The sequence below is a fragment of the Oryctolagus cuniculus genome, chromosome 8 (genome assembly GCF_051225735.1).
Source record: "Oryctolagus cuniculus isolate XC-2025 breed Fujian yellow rabbit chromosome 8, ASM5122573v1, whole genome shotgun sequence".
NCBI lineage: Eukaryota > Metazoa > Chordata > Mammalia > Lagomorpha > Leporidae > Oryctolagus > Oryctolagus cuniculus.
In genome coordinates, this window is record NC_142874.1 from 17,352,654 (window position 1) to 17,362,759 (window position 10,106).

The 10,106-nt window shown below is 41.5% G+C and overlaps 1 long non-coding RNA gene across 1 annotated transcript; it reads right to left on the reverse strand.

Moving 5' to 3' along the window:
- Positions 1 to 425: 425 nt before the first annotated feature.
- Positions 426 to 9,698, reverse strand: LOC149124851 (uncharacterized). The gene is made up of 4 exons (XR_016211619.1): positions 9,590 to 9,698; positions 4,847 to 4,884; positions 2,434 to 2,471; positions 426 to 683 (listed from the first exon to the last, which is right to left on the reverse strand). It is a non-coding gene; the product is annotated as an uncharacterized LOC149124851 (long non-coding RNA).
- Between the last annotated feature and the right edge of the window lie 408 nt (positions 9,699 to 10,106).

A 10,106-nucleotide genomic window follows, 5' to 3' on the forward strand; every position in this document is an offset into this window, starting at 1 on the left:
TAAAATGTGATTTGGTATGAACACGATTTTAAATCCATTCAAAGGATTTTATGGTATGCATCTTTATCAAATTTTGATGAGATTTTAGAATATGAGCTTTCATGAACTTTCTGTGACTTCATGATGAAAAAAAAATGTATGAAAATGCTATCATGAAAAAAACTATGTGTGGGTTTAAATTTTTTGTGCCAATATCAGCTCATATTTTCATTCTGTTTTTATATATTTCACTGTATTCTTAAATACTGATTTTATAGTAACTGTTGCATGTCCCCTTGAACAATGGAATTGGAAATTCAAGACTGAAATGGGTTGAGCTGAAATTTTGGAATCTGATCATTCCATATTCCTTTTTGAATAAGTTTGTGAAGTGTGAAGTGTACAACATGATTTCCACACAGTCAGAAAACATGACTCCTTTGAAGTCAGTTGCAAGCCAATTTGTTTATTTCTGGACAGAAAGAAAAATCTGTCAATTTTTTTTCTAAAAACACTCTTAGCTTCATGGTAGAGTGTAGGGAAATTAGTGATGTCCAGCTGTGAATATGCTACCACTGAATGAAATAAAATGATTCATTTTGGAGAGTTGGGCGGCCCCCTACTAGATGTGAGTTTTGCAGCTTGCTTTATAGGGTCGATTACTGTTGTTCCAAAGCACCAGATATGATGAGATGGTTCCATTTCTGTCGAAATAAAAAGTGAAATAATATTCTCAGACTCGGGAGATATCCCAATTCCTGATTAAAGAACTGCCCTCAAGATTTCCCCTAAGAAATGAGGTAAACATCATTAAACCAAAAGACACACATGAGAAGGAACTGATAATACATGTCTCCAGGTGATGAACCAAACTTCACCTTGTAAAAAAATTGCCTTTTGCCAATAATAACCTAGGTTTGCAGAGTGCTTGCTGGCACTACTGAGGAGAAGTTAAGAGGAAGCCCTGAGATACCATGCCAATGGAGCTCTTGAGTAACAGCGGACAGAGGACACAGCTGTGCCCTGGAATCCTCTTCCAATGCAGGATTCCGGTCAATCGCCCTACTTGACATGGGGTCAGATTCCAGGAGTGGCATTATTTATTTCACTGAAGATAAAACCTAAGTTTTCTTAGGACATATTCATAAAGTAAACTCAGTATGAGAGAGAGAGTGGCAAAAAAAGTACTTTAAAGCCAAGTGTCACACACTCATAAAGGAGTGTTTTCATGAGGTTTCTGAGACTTCATGCAGACAATTTTAGGAAAATATGTGTTATGAAAAAACCATAGATATTATACTTTCTGAACCCAACAAATCCCCACTCTTCATTTTTAGAAGATTTACCTTTATCTTTGAATACTCTTTGTGTACAAAGCATTGGAATTAACCCCTGATGAAGCAAAAGAATAAGGGCAGGTAAACTGAAAGGACCTGGTAGCTTGGAAAGTGTCCATTCAGTGTGCAACTGCGAACACACATGGAACCACTTGATGCACAATGGTTGTCTTGGTGTAGGTGCCTCTTGGGCAATTCTCTACTCAGGAATTCCATCCATTCTTGGACAGAAACTGAATGTGTCAAGCAAAAACAGAAAACTTGTGCAAGCAGTCCTTCCTGTGAGGTTAAATGAAGTGCATGGGGAAAAAACCCTAAGCAGTCATGGTAACTGTGCTCTTCTGTAACTCAGAAGTCAGAGGACAGTGCACTGGGTGGGCCCATACCAAGCGCAGGCTTGGCATCCTCTCCGGCTGGAGAATTCACTCGGTCATTATACTGGACACTGGTCTGGTCTGCAGTAGCAGGGTAATTTGTTCTGCTGAAGAAACACCAGGGAGCAGGAAAAATAATGTTAGATGAGAGCATGATACACTCATGGTGTGGATTTCAGGAGGTTTCTGAGACAGCTTAGAGATAAGCTTATGAAAAGATACAACTGATGAGCAAATTGATACCTAGCGTAAATGCTTTGTTGGACCAAAACAACTTCCTATTGTACCTTGATTCTTATATTTTAGTTTTTGTCTTTGAATACCAAATTGTCTTGCAGCATTAGAACTACTTTTAATGAAGGCAAAGAAAAAAATGAAACAAACTTGTAGCTTGGAAAATGTGAATTCAGTGTTGTACTGCCAACAAGTGTGAAGAAAACATGAAGACTATGTAGTCTTAGTTTATGGGCCTCATGGGCAATTCTCTACCAAGGAAGTTCACCCACCAGGGGAAGAAACTGAAGATATTTCAAGCAAAGTTTAAAAACAAACATTTTGAAACAGTAGTCCTTAGTCTTATGTTAAGTAAAATACAGAGAAAAGAAAAGAAAATCTTAAGAAAAAGAGATCCTAACTCAGTTTTCCAGCCACTTGGAATGCAGAGGACAGAAGACATAGGTGGGCCCATCTAGGCTCAGGCGTGGCATCCTGTGCCATTTCGAGATTTTGGCCATTCACCCTACCTGGTATTGTGTCAACAGCAGCGGTAGCATCAAAGCACCTGTTGAATGACAAACAAAAGTTGTCAAGATATTTCAGACAGCAGACCCATCTCAACCATCTGATGGCAGCAAAAAAATTTGAAATCCAAGCAAATTGGCTCCTATTGTGGACTTGAATGAGTTTTCTGATACATCATTAAAATCAGTTTCTTAAAGTATGGATAATGAAAAAAAGCTCATAGTTTAATAATTTTAGAACAAAATTCTTGTTTAAATTCATTTTTAGTTTTTTTCCCCTTTTATCCTTGACTATTATTTGTATCTTAACAATCGCAACTACTCTTTCAGAAGACAAAAAGATTATGATAAAAATCAAAGGTCTGGTAACTTGGAAAGTGCCCATTTGGTGTTTCTCTAGGAGTCAAGGATAGAATAGGAGGAATACAAAATGGAGTAGATGAGGTTAAGTGCCCCACGGGAAATTCCCTGGCAAGGAACTCCATGCTTCCTGCACAGGATCTGAAGAGTCCAAGCCAAGTTAGAAAACTTCTACAAACATTTCTGCACAATAATTCTTAGTGTAAAGTTAAAAGATTTGTACAGAAAGATAAAATCCTGGTGCTTTGGCACAGTAGGTTAACCCTCCACCTGCGGCACCAGCATCTCATATAGGTACCGGTCCTAGTCCCAGTTGCTTCTCTTCTGGTCCAGCCCTCCACCATGGCCTGGGAAAGCAGTAGAAGTTGGCCCAAGTACTCTAGCCCCTGCACCCATGTGGAAGGCCTGGAAGAAGCTCTTGTCTGCTGGCTTTGGACCGGTGCAGCTCTGGCTAGTGTGGTCATTTGGGGAGTGAACCAACAGATGGAAGACCTTTCTCTGTCTCTCACTGTCTGTAATTCTACCTCTCAAATAAATTTAAAAAATCTTTAAAATAGAGAAAACCCCAAGGAATCAGGCCAGCTGTCCTCATAAGTAAGAAAAAGAGGAGAGAAAACATCAGTAGGCCCACTGCAAGGTTAGGCCTGATATCCTCTCCCAGTGGAAGATTTTTGTCAGTCACCATATTTGACACTGGGTGGGCTTCCCCTGGAGTGTCATTCATTCCACTGCAGAAAAAAATAAAGCTCTCTTAAAACATTTTCATAAGAGACTCATCTCAGTATCAGATAGTAATAACAAATTACTTTAAATACCAGCATCCTACACTTACAATGGGGATTTTCATGAGGTTTCTGAGACTTCATGTAGAAAAGCTAAGGAAAATATATGTTCTGGATTCATTTTTAGGTGTCTTATTTTACCTTTGAACACTATTTGTGTAGAAAGCACTGAAATTACCCTGCATTATGGCAAAGGCGTAAGGAGATACTGATACTATCTGGTAACATGAAAAGTGTCCATGCAGCGTGCAACTGTGAGGCAACGATAGAATAACAATGCAAAACACTTTTCTTATTTTAGGTGCCTCTTGGGCAATTCTCTACCCAGGAATTCCGTCCATTCTTCATGCACAGAAACTGAGGATGTCAAACAACATTAGAAAACATGCACAAGCATTCTAGAAAACGTAGTTCATACTGTGAGGTGAAATGAAGTTTATCGGGAAAAAATATCCTAAGGGATCATGTCAACTGTGCTCTCCAGTAACTCAGAAGACAGAGTACAGTAGACACGGGTGGTCCCATAGAAGGTCAGACTTCTCACCTTCTACCACTGGAGGATTTTGGTCAGTGAATATACGTGACACTGTTCTGGTTTGGAGTGGTGGGGGAAATTTCTTATGTTGAAGAAAAACCAGGAGTTATCTTAGTATATTTGAAGACAACATATTCATTTCAACATGGAGCAACAGTAAAAGAAAAAATATACTGAAACATAATACACCCATGATGTGGACTTCATGAGGCTTCTAAGAGGTAAGTTTATGTAAATACAATGAATGAAAACTTGATGCACAGGTTTAACAATCTGGGGGAGCAAAACAAGTCCTCATGCTAACTTCCTTCTTACATTGTTTAATTTTTGCCTTTGAATGCATTGTGTACTGACCGTTACACTACCCCTTGGTAAAGCCAAAGGAAAAGGATGGAAAAAAATGAAAGCAACTGGCAAGTTGGAACATTCCCACTCAGTGTACTCCAGCAAACAAATGATAGAAAAACAAGAAGCAAAACACTAGTCTTAGTTTAGATACCTCAATGACAATTCTCTACTAAAGTACTCCTTCCTGTGAGGAAACTAAGGTTTTCAAGCAAAGTGAGAAAACTCAAACAGATATTTTTGAAAAGTAGTCCCTAGTGTTAGGTTAAAGGAAGTGCATAGAAATGAAGAAAAATACTAAGGAATGATGCTAACTCAACTCTCAGTAACTCAGAATGCAGAGGACAGAAGGCTTCAGCTGCCATTGAAAATTGTTTTTACTCTGTCATCATACCTTACACTGATTCGTACTCCAGGGTAGCATTAAATTACCTGTGGAAGGTAAATCAAAAGTTTTCTTAGGATATTTTCAGAACACAATCATTTTATCAACTGACAACAGGAAAACATTATTTGAACCCATAGAAATACATGCTCATAATGTGGATTTTCATGAGTTTTCTGACACAAGATAAACATAGGTTTATTTTTATTTATTTATTTATTTATTTATTTTTGAAAGGCAGAGTGGATAGTGAGAGAGAGGTAGAGAAAGGTCTTCCCTTACCGTTGGTTCACCCTCCAATGGCTGCTGCGGCCGGCGCACCTCGCTGATCCTATGGCAGGAGCCAGGTACTTCTCCTGGTCTCCCATGGGGTGCAGGGCCCAAGGACTTGGGCCATCCTCCACTGCACTCCCTTCCCTAGCCACAGCAGAGAGCTGGCCTGGAAGAGGGACAACCGGGACAGAATCCGGCACCCCGAACGGGACTAGAACCCGGTGTGCCGGCGCTGCAAGGCGGAGGATTAGCCTAGTGAGCTGCGGCGCCGGCCAGACATAGGTTTATAAAGATAGGTACAATGAGAAAGCGGCTCATAATAATTCAGCAACAAAAATGCCAATTTCAAATATATCCTTAGATTCCTTATTTTTATCCTTAAATATAGTTTGTGACTTACCAATTGCAAACACCCCTCAATAAAGAAAAAGCCAGGTATAGACAAAAGGAAAGGATACGGTAACTTGGAAAGTGCCCATTCCGTGTTCTGCTGGGAGCCACACAGAGAACAACATGAAACAAAAGCTTTGCCTTAGATTAGAGCCCTCAAGGACAATCTCTGCCGAGCAATTCCATCCTTCCTGGAGAACCACCGAAGAGACCGAGTCAAGTTAGTGGTCACATGAACATTTTGAAAATGGATTCTTTGTGTAAACTTAAAGAAACTGTATGGAAGTAAGAAGAAATCCTAAGGAAATACACCAAAGTGCTTTTCAGTAACTAAGAAGATAAAGTGCAAAAGGAAAGTGTGGTCCCACTCTAGATTCAGGCTGAATATTCACACAGTGAAGATCATGGTCAGTCACACACCTTGACACTGATTGGATTTCCATTGTGGTGTTACTTATTCTGTTGATGGAAAGAACTAAGGCTGTCTAATGATGTTTTCAGAAAACAGACCCATATCAATATGCACATGGTGTAAAATAAATTATTTTACATCCCACCATGTTTAATTCATAATGATGATTCTCATGAACTTTATGGTACCCCAAAACAGAAGTAAAGGAAAATGCATGAGAACAAAACAGATAGATAGGAGAGTTGTTAAACAATTCCTATTTTAAATTTCTTCAAGATGTTTTATTTGTATTTGAACAGCAGCTGAGAACAAAGCATCAGATGACCTTAGGCTATAGCAAAGGGGTAAAGATAGACAATCGCCAAGTTTCTGGTAACTTGCAAAGTGCCCATAGAATGTGCAGCTGTTGGCCAGTGAGAGATGATGCGCTTCCACATGACGGTCTTGTACAGGTGTCACATGGGCAAATCTCTATCGAGGAAGTACGTCCTTCCGTGACAGAAACTAAAGGTTTCAGGAACATTAAGAAAACATAGCCAAACGTTCTGGGAAAAGCAGCTCTCAGCATTATCTTGAAAGCATGGCAGACATACTGAAGAGGAGTTCTCAGAACTTATGCCACATGAAATCTTCAGCATCTCATAGATCAGAGGACATAAAACATATGGACCCCTACTGAGCTGAGGCATGGTATCATTTGCCACTGGAAGGCTCTGCTCAGTCACCATGCCTGATTCCGGGTCTGACTCCAGTGAGACTATCATACTTCCTGTGGAAGAAAAAACAAAAGTTGCCTAAGCAGATTTTCAGATGCAGATCCAACTCCATGTCAGAAAGCAGGAACAGAAGTGATCTCCAACCCAAACAACACATTCTCATAATGTGGATGTGCACAAGTTTTCTGAGACATAACAAGGGTAAGTCTACAAAAATCCAAATTAGGAGAAAATGGGGAGATGTTGTCATGTTTTGAGAGAAAAACAACTGGCAAGTTGAAAATCATTCTTAGAGGTTTATGTCCTTGGCAATCATTTGAGTTTAAAGAATTTCCCTTCCACTTGGAGAAAATGAGACAACAGTCATAGATGAAAAGAAAGGATCCAGTAATTCAGAAAGTGCTCTCTCCATGTCCCAGTGGGAGCCACGAAAGAACAATATGATGCACAACCCACTGTCCTAGTACAGGAGCCACATGGATAACTCCATCAGGGATCGGGTCCCTCCTGGACAGCAACTGAAGACTTAAATTCAACATGACAAAGTCATGCAAATATTTAGGCAAGTTTATCCTTCATGGAGGGCTCCAGAAATGTAGATAGGATGCGACAAGCTACTAAGCAACCATGCCGACTCTTCAGTAAAGCAATAGACAGAATACAAATGACACGGTTGACACATGCCAAGCTCAGGCATGCCCTTCTCTTCGCATGGAGGATTTGGACCAGGTATATGTGTGGCAATGGTTAGGATTTCCAAGTTGGTTAGATTGACTCCGCTGCAGATATACCTAAAAGTGTCTTCGGATAGGTTGAGAAAACACACTCAACCTGCTATTACAAGCAAATCAATGATTTGACATCCCAGCAAATGGCACTCAAAATCAACACTTTCTGGAGGTTTCTGAGACATCATAAACTAAGAATCAACTACATATCAGAAGTACCAAATGCAAAGCTAGAATACTACAAGGAAAAAAGTGTGTGGCACGCGGTGGTATAGAACTTGTGTACCAAGCATTGCAGTGACCATAAACAGCTGCAAAAGCATAAGGAGAGAGAAACTGAACATCTTTGTGATCTTGGGAAGCGCATACTGAGTGTAGAGCCACAGGAAGCAAACTGGCTGTCTCAGTAAATGTGCCCCAGGGGCAATGTTGTACCTAGGAACTCTATCCTTCCAGGCCAGAACATCAAAGGTTTCCAGCAACCTAAGAAACACAAAGGAAAAATGGAAAAAGCAACCCCTAGTGTTCAGAGAAAGGATCAGCAGAGAATATCAAAGGAACTTGTAAGGCATTCTGGTATTTGAGCACATCAAGTGCTCAAGAGAACAGAGGTTAGAACAGAAGTGTACCCAAAGGGAGACTGGTGCTAGCATCATTGGACACATTTGGAGTTTGATCAGTTATCAGACCATCCTAAATGTCAGATTCCCATGTAATCATCAGGTCTTTCGGTAAGGGAAAGAAAATAAGTCCTCGGTGATTTTTCACATCAGAGAGGAATAAAATCAGTATTTCTGAAACACAGAGATAAACACACTCACAATGGATGTTCCTGACAATTCTGACTCATGTTCCTGTACATGCAAACATGCATTATGGGAAATGGCTCATGGATTTCAAACAGCTAGAGTAAAATCATTTCCTGCGCTCCACTCATTCTTAAAGGTTTTCTTTCTGTCCAGGGACATATCTTGATACTCCTAATTGCAAAGACAATTCCAGACAGCCAAAGAATAGAGAAAGATGTAATGAGAGATCTAGTAACATACAAATGGCACAAATGGTGTCTACCTGGGAGACAAGTAAAGTCACAGGTGGTCCAAGAGTGTTTTTTAGTTTGGTACCATCTCAGACAATATCTGAAAAATTTTCTACTATATTTACAAATGTTCGAATGGGGAACACAGGAATGGAACAACATGCAAATATAGGTGCAGGTTGGCTCCACTGCACACTGGAGCATTAGGTTCAGCGAGAAGACTTGACACTTGATTAGAGTTCTGCTATTATTTCATCCATGGAAGGATCCAGGCATACTGAACTGAGTGACTGAGAAGACAGATTTCATTCAGCATTAGTATAGAGTAACAAAAAATAACTTCCTAACTAAAGAGTAAGGAAGAAAAACTAAAAGGCTCTGCGAACATTCAAAAATGCCGAGTCGTTATGCAGCAGTGTTCAGCCAATGATAGGACTCACGAGGACAAAAGGCAGTCATGGAGGACACGACTTGCACACGAGCACTTCTACACTGAAGAAACGCATCCATGTTAAGCAGAAGGATGAAGATTCCAAAACAGGTAGAAAACACAGACATATTTTCAGAAAAAGGAGACACTTAGCAATAACACTCCACCACAAAAATGTCACGTCAAAAAGGAACAACAGCAGTAACTCTAAAGCACAAACCACACATGAGCCAAACAGATTGTTCCTAAGTTCAAATGGGGGCGCTACAAGTTTGGGGACAACGATCTGTAACAAGATTACAGAGACCACAGAACCTACAAAAAACCAGAATGAAACAGAAAATCTTGGATTCACAGAAAGAGGTCACTGAGAAAAATGTCCTGAATCATGGCAAATTACAGGAAACAAAGTACATATTACAGTGCAAAGGCAAATTGGGCACAGAGAGAGAGAGAAAACTGTAACACTCAGAGACAAAAAAAAAAAAAAAAAAAGGAAGCCTTTAAGGAAGCTGAAGAAAATCGAAGCAAAAGAGACTGAAAAAGCAGCGTTAAAGACACTTCAAACACTGGAGGAAAAAATGAAAGATATATGTAAGCAAAAGAGAGAGAAATCCTAGGTCACAGGACACCTTCTGGTAACGAAGAACTTTCCAGAAGCTTCCCGGTCCCGGAGGCAATAGGAAAGCCCGTTCTCACTAAAGGAGGCCCGGCAGCCCAGCGGGCTCCCAGGGGCAGAGGACACAAGGCACACGGGCCCCTACCGTGGTCGTGGTGGTGGTCGTGGTCGTGGTCGTGGTCAGCCTCGGTGCTGGGAGTCATGGTTGGGAGCGGCACGTCCGGAACAGGTTCCCGGGTGCCGGGCTCGGCGTCTGCGGAAGAAGAAGAGACATCACACACTTGGCCTGAGTGAGGGTCTTTGCCGACAACACACCTGCCTCCGCCTAGGAAACCAGGCAGAAAAATGTTCTCCCGGCCCCACACCTCCCGACGCCTCATGTGGGTGGGTGCCTAGGTCAGTGCGGAGACAGCATGGGCACCTGCCTGCCTAGGCCACAAAGAATCCCGACCAAGGGAAACTGGTGGCACCGGGGCCAGGGCGAGGGCGCGCCGTCCCCCCTTGTGCGTTGGGCCGCGCAAGGCCTTGGTGCCACCCCACCCTCCAAGTGGGTTCCCCTCCTTGGCCAGGGCTGGCGGGCTAAGAGCAGCCCTTCCCTTCCACACGGCAAGGCGACGAGGAAGGGGAAGTGAAAGGATCCAGGAACCAGGCAAGGGCCACCT